This window comes from Dreissena polymorpha, chromosome 12 (genome assembly GCF_020536995.1).
Source record: "Dreissena polymorpha isolate Duluth1 chromosome 12, UMN_Dpol_1.0, whole genome shotgun sequence".
Classification (NCBI taxonomy): domain Eukaryota; kingdom Metazoa; phylum Mollusca; class Bivalvia; order Myida; family Dreissenidae; genus Dreissena; species Dreissena polymorpha.
In genome coordinates, this window is record NC_068366.1 from 56,172,150 (window position 1) to 56,187,564 (window position 15,415).

The window sequence follows — 15,415 nt, forward strand, 5'->3', positions numbered from 1 at the left end:
GAGCAATTTTTATCCAATGTTTCCTTAAAATTATGGGGAGCCCATAAATGTACAAAAGGTGCAATGGCAAACAAGCTGTAAAAAAGCCCCTTTACAATTCACCTTGATAATATATATCTATAAACATGAAACAAAGACCTAGTTGAAGAATTATTGTTTTATTGTTGAGTTATGTTAATAAACAAAAGACCAACTTATTGATAAGTGTGTTAAAGTGAGTCTTTTAGCCTTGTTGTGGCTTTCAAATTATTTATAAAAAGACCAACTTAAACTCGCTTTAACACACTTCTGTTTATAAAAAGACCCACTTCTGTTGTAAAAGACTCGATTATGAAACAAAAAGACACACTTAAACACACATAAACCAACTCATAAATAAAAAGACTCACTTTTGACACATAAAAAACCAACTTCTTACAGCAAAAAAACTCGCTTTAACACACATCTACTTTAAAAAACCAACTTTAAACTCAGTTAAGCACAGTTTAGCTCACATAAAACTCGCTTTTATTAGCAAAAACCAACTTCCGCTCAGAAAAACTTAGAAAAAACACAGTTTTATGTTGGTTTAAGTGTGTTTTGGTATGAAAGTGGGTTAACTTTTTGCAAGGGAGCGTGCACTTTTTTGAAGGGGCTAATGTTCTAGGGGCTAACGTCCCAGAGGGCTAATGTCTGTACCCTATTAATAATATATTAATTACTGGTGACAGTCATGTATTTATATACATATAATTAACAGAAACCTGTCAAATGTTACACTATCACTCATACAACCATTGAACCATTTTATCCATGAACAATTGTGAACTTAAAGGGGCCTTTTCACAGATTTTGGCATTTTTTAACTTATTCATTAAATGCTTTATATCGATAAATGTAAACATTGGATCGTAAAAGCTCCAGTAAAAAATCAAGAATAAAATTAAAAAAAGGAAAAGAACATTGCCCGGAACAGGTTTCGAACCAGTGACCCCTGGAGTCCTGCCAGAGGCCTGAAGTAAAAACGCTCTAGCCTACTGAGCTATTCCGCCGAGTACACGTACTAAACGTATTTTATACCTTAAATAAGCAATCTTCGTAGTTTCACAAAATTTAACGACAAAAACAGAACTCTCCAAATTATTCAATCGTTTCGCGTTGCAACGCTTTATAATTTTTAGGTTTTAAAATCCTCAAAAGATGTATATAATGGCTATATTAGACCATGGTAAATGTTCAGTATTACTGTTTCCTCACAATTATCATAACTAAAACGAAAATGTGCGAATCTGAAACAACTTTTTTCAATTTTGTCAATTTACCAAAGCGTGAAAAGATCCCTTTAAGCTTTGAAATTGTGAAAAAAAGAATAAGTAGTATAATGCATGGGGAACTACAGTAAATGCAATGCTGAAAGAAATTAAGTATATTATTTGGTTCATCTTCAGTCCATTTCCAAAATAAAATATAATATAATAATAACTGTCAGTCATGTATCATTTATGGTTATAATACCTATGTTAATAATATATTCATAAAAGAATTACATTTTCTTGCTAATAAACTTAATACATGCTCTAACTCGCCTACACAAATGACACAATAAACAAATATTTGGATTGATTTTGAAAGATTCTTAGTGCTCATAGGTAATATGGATGTAATATGATAATAATTGTTATCATTATTTTGTGTTTATTGTTTTTTTAAAAACAAACAGCTATGCAAACAATTAAAATCCTAACAATTAAAAAGACTAACAAGTATAGATCTGGTACAGTGGACAGGAAATGGACCCAGTCATAGGGGTACAATTATCAAGGATTTACAGACGTTTCGCGCCCAAGTCTTTTCGCACCCTAGTTATTTCGCCCCCAAGACGTTTCCGCCCTGGTCGTTTCGCACCTGGTCGTTTCGCCCCCATACCAGCGGAACAATAGTTGTTGAGTAGTTTAATTGATGACAATTATATAATTTTATTAAGAGGATATTTATCACGTCAATGACTAAACTTATAGTCTAGACTCTAGAGTAGTAACAAAAAACTAAAAAGAGATATTTTTTCTGACCTATTTATTCTTTTGACATACAATAACGTAGAATAACAGTGTAAAACAACGTGATGAACACATACGATATTTCAGTAGTTTAGTTACATAAAACGACAATGAAAGCATTCTTTATTTATATATTTTATGAACCACATAAACACAACAGCGTATAAGCAACACAAAGAAAAGTCCGTAGAGTCTATTTGTTTTTTTTTATTTGGCATAAAATAACGTAGAATTACAGTGTTGTAAAACATCGCGATGAACACATACGATAATTCAGTAGTTTAGTTACATAAAACGATTTAGAAAAGGAGATGGGCAATTCTTCACAATGAAATTAGATTACATCCATTAAAGTCATGCAAGTGAGTTCAGTATAAGAACATGTAATCATGTAACTTCGATTTACAATTTAAGATATAATTTTATAGATTAAGTACTGATGAATTACTGTCTTTTTGTCAACTACATACAAAACTACTTAGACTATAGCAATGTTATTTAATTAATTACATATAATATATCGATGGATTATATAATAACTTTTTTTATAATAAGTAAATGTATATCGTTTTATTAGTAAATCAAGTACATAGATGAACAAGTTGAATTATCATTTCATTATAAATAAATAATAATAATAACCCTAAAAAAACGACTTTTTTAAAATCATTTTTACTGTGAAGCGAATACACGACGATCTTTATCTGATAGTTAAAATACTATTACGCAACAACATAGGATTAGTGGCAATGTTAGGATAAGCTGTCCGCATTGAATGGCATGTTTATAACACCTGTTCATACTGTTTATCAAATATCCATTTAGGGAGCACTTTAAAAGAAAACTGATTTGTTTATTTATTGACAATCGAAGGCGGGTGTCAGTAATTGATTGTTGCCTAAGCACCACTTTGTGCGTAAGCTGTCAAGTTAATCAATGGAACTTATCGCAATTAAGATGTTTAATTATGTCTTACGACTTAAACATAGAGTTTCAAGGTTTATTTCTCGCCCATGACATGTACAATATAATAATACATAAAATAACACAATTTACAAACATGCATGGCCAATCTTACAGATTTGCCCCTGTTAACCTTATGTTAAACACCTGTTATAAAATACTGAAGTTGATACAACACTGGTGTTACCATTAACTTATGACTAGAATTTCTTACCATACACAAGTACATTATATAACAGAGATAATAAATATACTATCGCTGCTATTTAGATAAAATAAGCAACACTACTACTTATTTACACATGTCATCACTTTCTTATTATTATTTCCATTTACAAAGTCATTTTTAATTGAATTAAATAAATAGTAATACTAATAGAATATCACGCATACAAGAAACCAACTGTTTTATTTCCATACATTGTATTGTATTAAATATGAAATTGCACTACATGAATATTTTTTGGAATATAATAGAACAGAACACATAGTTTATTCGAGTGTTCATAGCACACAATAATAAATTACAGCAAAGCACATTTATAAACTGAATGAGTCGTAATTATTTACATTACAATATATAGCAGCACTGTTATTCTTTTAATACAGATCTCCAAATGTTTTCACATTTCGTTTTCTACAAATGGTAAGCGCTATAGCTACCATAACTAACACCTGTTTTATCACAATTACATAATGAGGGAATGAAATGCAGTGTTAATTTAAGACTCATGCTATTTAAATTTACGGTCAATTGCCTCATATATATATATCTATATCTATATAACCCGCTTATAAAAGATACTCATATCAAATTGATTGGATTGTGATTATCAAGTCAATTAAAAAAATATCTGCATTCTTTTTACATTAATATATATACTTATGGTGGCTAATTGCTTTTATCACCTACCCTTTGTCGGATAAATGCGTGATATACTTACATTATTGAATATAATGGTCACCAATTTAACTACTCAACACCTAGTGTTCCACTAATATACTTACATTATTGATTCAGGGTACTTTCTTTGATGATTATATAATGGTCACCAATTAAACTACTCAACACCTAGTCCCTGGTCGTTTCGCACCTAATATGGGGGCGAAACGACCAGGTGCGAAACGACCAGGGCGGAAACGTCTTGGGGGCGAAACATCCGAGGACCTTATCAAGTGATGAGCTCGTTATCATAGACTCTGAGAAGATGCTATAAAAACATGGGACCTGTCATAAAAAGCTAAGATGACCTTTCTGCCATAAAGTTAGGGGTCATAAAGTGTCTTCTAAGAAAAATAACGATATTGACAGGTTAGCTTAAAAAAACATAGAATTATACGATTTATTTATTTATTTTTTATTGGTGAACCAAATGGCCAATGAAATCTATTAATTGTAACGTTAAGAGATAAATTACTTGATTTCTTTTGCTTTTTGCTATTGTTCAGTCAGATTTTTGAAGTGCTGTCAACATTTATTGTATGTTTGATTTTGTTTAAAACTGTGTTAGTAATACTCTTCATAAAATAATGGAGGAATGTGAATATGTTGATTTAGTGAACTTTCTCACTTTGGAAACTTTTCCTGTGCTTATGAAGGGAACTGATCGTGTAAATATCAACAGGCGTCACCAGTTCAAAATTAAGGCAAAGAAATTCTTCTTGAAGGGTAGGATATTTCAAAATTGCATTTTCTCCCTGAATTTCTCAGATCAATAATTAACTACAAGTAACGGTTTCTAGAATAGCTCCCAGATGTGATCATAGTGTTTATTTTAAGTTATAAATTACCCTTAGTCAGGTTGCATATTTCTTTATGAAAACTGGCAATTAAAATTAATATCTTAGGCCACGACTTTTATTTTTCTTGGTTTACAAAACCGCCGACCCTAATTTTTGGAAAATGGGAAAAAAAATGAAATCGGAAAATCGTCTTTTTTTATATATTTTATTCCCGACCGCACTGAAAAACGAGCGAAACGAGAAAAAAAAAAACGATCCGATTTGAGAACGGTTGCGAATAAAATCAAGTAAGTACAATCAACGATTGGTTCACATCTATTGAGGAGATCGGGATATTTTTCAATGCGACACAGTATGTACCAGTCCTTTTATGGGCACTTCTCAAAATTTATTTATTTACAGACAATAGGAAAATCAGCGTCAGTAAAATGTCGACCGCATCAAAATTTATTTCCGAGTCTGTGACGCAACTATATTGTTTAACATGTTTATTATATTAAACAAACCCGATATTATAGTAGATAAAAAAAGTATTACCGTGCAATTTGATAATTAGTATAAATAATCCAATAAAACACTGCCATTATTTACGATATATGTGTTTAGGAATTTTGTAAACACGTCCGCCATAGTTAGGAACTGTACAGAAAGTTTGGAAATCGGAACAAATCGGTATATCTCGGAAAATCATTGATAAATGTATTTGTCGTTTTAATGCTTAGGGCCGAGTAATTTCGGCAAATCGGAACTCAACTTGCGTAAAATACTAGCTCAATTAACCGTTTAACTCCGCCTCCGTTCTCTGCAAAAGATTCGAAGGCGGAGCTATGCACGTGCTATTATTAAATTGGAGGATTGCAATTGAGAAACAAACGCACGATTGGTTCGGCATGTTGATTGCTAGACAAAGGAAGCCAATTTTGCCGGCGCGAAATTTGTCGCTTTATTGCTTGAGACAGCAAGCGGCTTTCCTTTGATGACGTCAAACTGTCAATTCACACAGACTGCACATTTTCGGAAGACTTTAACTGGCTCCTTGTTTACAATTCCAGTAAAAACACTTGCTAACATTAAACTTCGGATTAAATTATCAAAATAAAGCAAAAGCCAAGTTGACAAATATGATTGTATTAATTCGCGTCAGTTCAATTAAGACGTTTTGCGTTGTAAATCAACGAGTTTTCATGACAACAACAACTTTAACAAACATTACCGCGACGACGCGGGAATCGATCTACCTCGATTTTTTGCATGGACGATGTCATAAGTCGAATAAGAGCAAACACATACTTTGTGTATGAGTAGTTTATCTTATATGAGATTTATGCAACGGGCATCGCATTGCGTAATGGTGCGCATCGAATTACGGAAATGAAGCGCAGTTTTTCGTTTTAATGGGAGAAGAACGCATGTCATTTAATGGAGTGTTTAAAATATCCTGATGTTACAAAAGGTGCTTTTAGGTGACTCATTTCATTTGAAGATATAGATGGCTTTCATTGCATATTTTGATTTTTCGTCTCTGTGTTAAGGTTATAAAATATATGATGTCTTTGTTCTGATGTTATTAGTATTAACTAAATTTTCCAATGATGTTTTTTTTTTTTTTTTTTCGACCGCCCGATGGACCATTTTCAAAATAATTTTTGTAAACCAATAAAAAAAAAAGTTGTGGCCTTAAGATGAAAATAATGAACAAAATAATATGGTGGTAGTTCTGTTTGTTCATGCTTATGTGTAGCATGACATTTGTAAATTTCATTTTAGCTTTAAGATTCACAATACTATTGCTCATGCAGTTGGCAATAATGATAAATATGGTGGTTGTGGTAGTTAACAGATAGTTAAGCTCAAAAGTGACATTTTAAAGACCAATTGTGATGTAAATTAAATTGACATGGGTATAGGTGTAAGTGTTAAGTGTAGCTATCAGAGATTTTGGAGACTAAACTCTCAGGTAGCTATAATAATGTTGCTGATGGTAGTGGTGTTGTGTACATTGTACAAAATGTCTAGCCTTTAGACTAACTCTCAGATAGCAAATGATGTTAACCATGTCTACATTAATATGCATTTCATGCCCCACATCCTTCAATAATATATCAATACATTTAATGAAATTATTAAAAGTTGTTTTAATAACATAAATGACAACATACTTGTTTGAATTTGAACATTTCTTGATCATATGGCCCAGACCATACGGTCCAGCTTAGCGGATTATACGGCCCAGATTAGCAGACTATATGGTACAGATTTGAGGACCATTCAGATTTTCTGACTTAATATTCATTTCGTGTTCCGATTTTTTCAATATTGTATCAATAAATCAATTAAAATATTAAAGTGGCTGTAATGCCATTAATTACAACATAGTTGTTTAAATTTTAACCCTTTGAGCGCTGGAACTGGATTTTGAAGGCCTTTGCAAACAGTTTGGATCCAGATGAGACGCCACAGAACGTGGCGTCTCATCAGGATCCAAACTGTTTGCTATCCTGATAGTGGTCTTAGAAAAAAAATCGAAGAAAAAATGCTAATTATAGAATTCAGCAGAGGACATTTAAGCAGACGACAAATTTCCCAGCATGCAAAGGGTTAAAGTGGTTGCAATGGCATTAATGCCAACATACTTTAAATTTGAATGGCAATTGTTCTATTATTTCATCGTTAAATGACACATCAATTATCAATTAGTGTAATTGTTAATATGAAATAATATGTGGAACACTGTATTATGTGAATTTGGAATAAGACATCAATTTGGGAATGGACATCATTTTGGGGATTTTCTCAAACAAAACTATTCATGATCTCAATTAATTTTTGTAATATTTTATCTATACTTCAAGCGTAATAAGCAAATTTCCATGACTTTATTAACAGTGATTGTATTTTTATCCCTTGTAATGTATTTTTAAAATGTGTTCATGCACTGCAAGGACAAGGTATTATTTTATGGGGATTAAAAACAAATTCAATAAAAAATCCAGTTGTGTAGTGTAGTAAAATCAATTTAAATGATGCTATTATATATGCAAGTATCTATTTGAATTATAATATTTCAAACTTAATAAATACAACATGTAAAACTTCATATTATGCACTGTTGAAAAATCACAATTTATTCCCGCATTGACGTCTTATTCCAACCTCACATTATATAGTATTGTGTCATAAATTGGACGTTTTGCTTTTATATTTTGCATACTTCTTTACCAGCATAACCCCAATCTATAAACAAGAGCAGACAACTGTATAAAGCATTTTGTAAGAATTATGACCCTTTTTCCACCTAGAATATGCATATTACCCGGTATTGATAAATCTATGTTAAAGTTTGTGTAGCACCTCTAAATTTTATGTCCCTTGACATTTTGCTTTTATATTTTGCATACATCTTAACCGACATGACTCCAATCAATTAACAAGAGCAGAAAACTGTTTCAAGCATTTTGTTAGAATTATGGCCCTTTTTCCACTATGAATATGCATATTATTGATAAATCTATGTTAAAGTTTGCGTACCACCTCAAACAAGAACAGACAACTGTATCAAGCAGTTTGTAAAAATTATGTTCCCTTTTTATATTTAGAATATTGAAAATTTTGTAAACTTTTGTGTTTATGTTCACTTTATTCCTAAAGTATCAAAGCTTTAAATTGCTATCATACTTGCAACACTTACTTTCATGAGGGAACTGTGCAAGCAAAGTTATGTAACTCTGACTGGCATGTTGATAGAATAATGGCCCCTTTTATACGTAGATAAGTGAATATTTGGTCCATTTTACCTAAGTATCATAGCTATTACTTTCAGACTTGGAAAACTCGCTAACTATCATAAAGGGAATGTACAGGGCAAGTTACTCTGGTGGTTGACATTTTAACGGAATTAGGGCCATTTTTTGTCTTAGTCACTATAAATTTTTTGTGAAATTTTGTGTTTGGATCCACTTTACTTCTAAAGAATCAAGGTTATTGCTTTGAAACTTCAAATACTTTCTTACTATCATGAGGCCCTCAGAGGGTACTGTACCTGGCAAGTTGAATTTGACCTTTACCATTGAATGACCTTGAATCTCAAGGTCAAATTAATAAATTTTGCTTAAATTGCCAAAACTTCTTTATTTATGATCAGATTTGATTCATACTTTGACAAAACAACACTAACCTGACATACCACAATGGACTCCACTAAAACAATCCCCCACACCCCACCCCAGAATCCCCCCTCAACAAATATTGTATTTTCCTATTTTTCTTATTTTTGAAAGATCTTTTAATAAATGACCACACCCCCACATTATACCCCCATCTCGACCACCACCCCTACCCCATCCCCCACCCAACTGGGTAGATGATCAGGTAATTTACATAATATATATATATATATTGCTTTTTGACGTCTGTCAATCGGCGACAGTCTGTCCGTCCGTCTGTCACAAAAGTTTGAATGGCCATATCTCACAAATGTTTTAAGATATCAACATGGAACTTCATTGATGTATAGATATTGTTGAGAAGAAGTACCATGACCATGAATCAAAACCCTTCACAAGAGTTCTTTGTTGGTTTATATTGTGCCACTTTTCAGGGCTTTATCATGCTACAAGATTTCAATATGAAACTGCATGGGTGTATAGTTATTAATGAGGAGAATAGCAACAACAATAACCCTACACTTAAATATTTTTGAAAGATTATACCATATACCCAGGGATTTGCAACCATCTATTAACAAACTGAATTATTGCTAGGATATCGAATCTACGAATTTGCTTGTTTCTGTCAGGATTCCTTTAATAAACATATATAATATGAAGTTTTAATGTGTAGCTAAATCTGATAAGTCTTTCAATGGTATTTTGCAGATAGTCAATGCATATTTAAAACTATTGTCAAGACAGTCGACAGACAGTTGGTGTCCTGGAGAAAAGAGAATGTTTTCATTCCCATCGTATGCTGCCACTCAATGGAAGGCTGGGAATTTTACGACATACAGATTTTCCAAGGTACTATTAGTATTATATGATTTTTGTTTTCAAAAAAGAAAAAGAATGTGATATTTGATAAATATCATATGCAGTTGAAAGGTAGCTCTTTGAGGAGGAGGATGTTGACAGAAATTGATGTAACCTTTATTTATTTATTTGTTTGCAATGGGTGTGGGGGGGGGGGGCAATTATCAATAAGGGGTGAGAAATAGGGTATTTAAAAATATTTTTAAAACAAGCAAATTCGTTAATTGATATCACTAATGGCTGACAATATACTATGTTCCGTAAAATAACAATGTGTGCTTTTAAGGCAGTTTCCCTAGTTTCCTTGTGTCTGGGTCTTAAATAGCCGTTTATTTTTACCACATTTGTGATATTGAATATATATTTTAATTATGCGTTTACAAACTCCAGTTATCAAGACATATAGTATGTCAATAAACTTAACTGAGTTATCATATTAACACGCGTGCAACATCAATTGATAGGGATTTTATCATTTAAATGGATAATTGGTAAATCTTACATTTGAAGCATACTATTATTCACCAAATATATTACATGACAATTAATACAGAACTATTTTTCGATAGGTGGACTTTACCATGTACGACTTGATTATGGTGCCCAGGTGCAATAATAGCCATTGGGTTTTGCTGGTGGCCCAGCCAAAAACCAAAACTATTAATGTTTATGACTCGCTGGGTGGTGACAACAAGGTTTTCTATGAGCTTTTCAGGTAAGCGAAAAAAAAAATGTTAAAAATTAAATGCAGAAAAAAAAAATGGACATGTGCTTCAACTCATATAACTCATATGTCAATACGTGGGTGTGCAAAAGACAATAAAAAGCTTGCAAATCTATTAGTTATATATGAAACAGCAAGCAGGAGACATGGAATAAAAACTCGTCCCCATTACCATGCCAAGTTCAAAACACTGGATTTTCTTGATAGACTATCAAAATAAGGAAACTAATTAAATGGAACAATGCAATATTAATTTACATATGTTTTGTCAGCTTTTAATCTTTAGAAACAAGAAACTTGGTAGTGAAAATCAGGTTTTTCATGTTAATTCACTTATTTACTTTTTTAATTTTTAATCATTGTAAGGTCCTAAGATTTGTCAGTGCAATTTATTGACTGGAAATCATCTGCTTGATCCATCCCCAATTCTATTAACAAAGAATATCAACTTCAATAAAATCTAGGTTCAAAAACGTGACATGGCTTTGAATTTATAATCTTTCAGAAAATTCATGAGCGTCCGGTCCAATTATATGTCTGATGGAATGGATCAGTGGCATTTTTCATCAACAGCGCAGAACAGACAAACTGATGGAACAAGCTGTGGCATCTTTACTTTGATGGTATGAATATTTGTATTTTTAGTATCTCATTAAGTTTTCCAAGATATTCATTCGATAATATTTAATTTACCATTTAAATAAATTAAGCTTGTTCAATGAGTAGAACGCTCAACTACAAATCAGAAGATTTAGGTATTAATCCTAAGCCAAGGCTAATCACTTTCACAGGGATTGGCCATACAATTGTTTTCCACTTTAAAATCAAGTAGGAAAGTTCTTAAAAAACGAGTTGGTAAAATAATTGTAATTCAACTTAGTATTGTTGAAAACAGGAGAAATTCGATCAAACAAATGGAACAATTTGAGTAAATACAAATAGAGAAACCTCTTCCTTGCATTGTCAGTTCACACAGTTAGAGAGGTATCTGTTTTATTATAATAAATTACCTATTGATGTTAAAGTTAAAGTTTAAATGCAAACTTAAGTGCAATGATTATTTGGAAGTAATTATTCAATTCATTGAAATGCAAAATGAAATAAATTTGGCACTTGTGAATTTGATTGATAATGATTATTTTGAATAACTGGATCATCAATTGTACAAGATATTTATCAAAGACGATCCATGATTTCAATCAAAATCTTTAATATTTCTTTTGCAGAAGGCTGAATGTCTTGTGAACAATCTCCCAGCACTGACACTAGGACAGTCTCACGTAGTATTTTTCCGGAACTATGTTCGAGGACGTCTGTTGGCCTCTGGGGACAGGCACACATATTTATGTAATGCCCTGCAGTGTATTGACCCCGTAGGACAACTTAAGTGGCTGAACTGTGATGTGTGTGGGCGTTGGGTGCATGAGAAGTGCATTGGAACTGGTTTGGACACTGAAGGCTTTCGATGTGGCATTTGCAATGTCCAGTACAGTTGATAAGATACTGATTACAGTTGATACTTCGAAAGAGGCATTTATATATGATGGTTTTACAATCATAAGTAAGAATTTGAAAGTGTGTTAAACTTCATGACTTCATAATAAGTATCAAACTGCTAGTTATGCAGCAATGGCGTGTACATATTTTATTTTATTGTTTTATTGTGTGTGCTACAGTTTTTATATCAAAGTATAACAGTCTACAGTGTTTCATTATTTTCTTGAAAGAAGTTACCGTTACAGCAAGTTGTAACTTTTGATGTTATATTGTTCCATTGTTATATCTATGTAGATATGATTATAAGTTGTTTTTGTACTGTTAATGATAATCCGTTTAGAACTACTTATTGTAAGTCATCAGTTAAACATGTGAGTTTTGTAGTGAAGCAATCATGAACTTATATTTTAAGGGTAAAATACAGATTGTTGCATAGTTATTGCCTGTACATCATATCATTCAACAAACAGATGGTTACCGGTAGACCTTAAAGTCTCTGTTTTCTGGTTAATAAACAACAGTTCAATAATTAAAAAAGAAAAATACTCAATCACTTTTTGTCTTTATATTAAACCCAGACATTTTATACTATTAATAGAATGTATTCCTTGAAAATATGTTAACAAGAATCGTTTGAATGATTTATAAAATATTTTCCAAAAAAAGTATCAAATTGTAGTGAGAAATTAAGATCTGTTTAAATGTTGCTGTTTGGTGTCTATGTAAATATATGTTACAACAGGGAATCATTAGTTCCATATATTTGGTTGCTGTCTGATAGTACTCTGCCTCTTTTTGTATTGAAGACAATACTTTTAAGAGACTTAATATTGTTTTATGTTCAGCCTTATTATTTGAATGCATTTTTTTCCACAAGTACCACGCTATTTTACAGGAAAAGTATACTTAAAAATACTCACCATCTGATTTTGTTAGTCATGCCTCTACATCATAACTTGACTGTTGTGTTCACAACAAACTTTTTGTTGTTGCTATTTTCTTAGAATATCTATTATTATTTGTTTTATGAAACATGTATTGTTCTGAGGAGACAGTGTATTATTTAAATAATTATTCATTGTTTCAATATATAAATTTCTATTACCTTATAATACTGTTTAACACAATGTGCAGTTAAACTAGGCTGATATCAGTGAGGAATTTATCTGTATTTTAAATAGCATCTTAGGTTTTATATTTCATTTAATTTACATATTTTATTATATTTTGGTTAGAACAATCAATGATTACTTAGTTATAATACCTGACATATAATTTACACTGTATTGATGATTAATCAACTTGTGAAAGCAAAAGATAAAAAAAAAATTCATCTATAACACACATGTTCTTATAATTTACATGTACTTACCAAATGTTCGATAATTTGCTTTCATTGCATTTTGTTATTCTAAACCTCTGTTAATGATCCCAATAAATACAGTGTTTGTTTTTTTCAGAATGACTGACCATTCAAAATGTATGCTGTATTTTTATTACAATTGTTATTTTCCTTCATATCCAAAGATGCTTAAAAATTTACACAAAGCAGTTGTTTATTTATTGCAAAAAAGAAGTTCCATTTTCTTCTGCTAATTATGTTATTTCACCACTGTATTCAAATGACTTTAAACAAAAAATTTACTATGCTGAAATCAGTTACAAATGTCTTTATCCAAAAAAATAAAACCAAATAAAAAAACAACAAATGAAGCATATTTTTGAAGTTGTTAAAACAAAAAAGAACAACTTTCTTTTCACCAAACAACGTTAAGAGACTTTGCTTTGTATAAATAATACTCATATAAGTCGCCCCGTTGTTATCATTATCAATTGCAATGTTATTATGTTTATCTTAAAATTTGTCATATCAGGTTTGTCATATCAGGTGTATAAAGAATTAAATGTAGGAACACCTACTTATTAACATTTTTGATCTACAATTAAATTTCAAGATATGGACCATCTTTTGTCTCTTGTTTGTTACTTACTGATATACATGTCCCCCGTGTTTTAATCACACCTATGCATACCTGGGAACACACCAATATTGCCAATGCGCCTGGCATATAAAACATGTTATAAAATATTTCAGAAATACTTTCTATAACAACTTGAGTAAATTTCAGTAATTCAATTCCTTTCTCGCGAATCTTACATACCTTGTATTGCTTGAACGTATGAATAATGAATGTATATTCATTGTTGGCCTCTCACATTCATTCATAACTTGAGATATTTTAAGCATCAGCTGGTCAAGACAAATATAAGTCACAACCACAACCAACATTATGATTAGTAATTACTTGGTCTTCAAATTCTCACGGGCAACATATATCAGCTGTTAAAGCCATATATAAGACACCACCGACACCAAGAACATTATTTCACACTAATACTTAGTCTTGCACTTTGCACAGGCCATACATATCAGCTGTTCAAGACAATTATATAAGACCCCACCAACATCATTAATTCTAACAAATACTTGGTCTGGCACTTCTCACGGGCAATACATATCAGCTGGTCAAGCCTAAAATACGACACCATCACCACTACCATCATCATTATTTCAAACAAATATTTGGTCTTACACTTCTCACAGGCCATACATATCAGCTGGTCAAGTCAAATATAAGACACATCCACAACTAATTTCATGATTTTAGACATTTACCTGGTTTTTGTGCTTTTCATGGGCATTACGTATCAGCTGGTCAAGCCAATTATATAAGACACAACCACTATCAACATCATTATTTCTAACAAACACTTGGTCTTGCACTTCTCATGGGCAATAAATATCAGCTTTTCTTGCACTTCTCATGGGCAATAGGTATCAGCTGTTCAAGCCAAAGATAAGACACCACCACTACCAACATCATTATTTCAAAATTATACTTGGTCTTGCACTTCTCACGGGCAATACATATCCGCTGTTCAAGCCAAATATAAGACACCACTGCCACCAACATAATTATTTCAAACTTATTCTTGGTCTTGCACTTCTCACGGGCAATACATATCCGCTGTTCAAGCCAAATATAAGACACCACTGCCACCAACATCATTATTTCAAACTAATTCTTGGTCTTGCACTTCTCACGGGCAATAGGAATCAGCTGTTCAAGCCAATTATATAAGACACCACTGCCACCAACATCATTATTTCTAACAAATACTTGGTCTTTCACTTCTCACGGGCAATAAATATCAGCTGTTCAAGACAAAGAGAAGACACCACCGCCACCAACATCATTATTTCAAACAAATGATTGGTCTTGCACTTCTCACGGGCAATACATATCAGCTGGTCAAGCCAAAGATAATACACCACCACCACCAACATCATTATTTCAAACAAATACATGGTTTTGCACTTCTCACAGGCCATACATATCAGCTGTTCAAGAAAAAGAGAAGACACC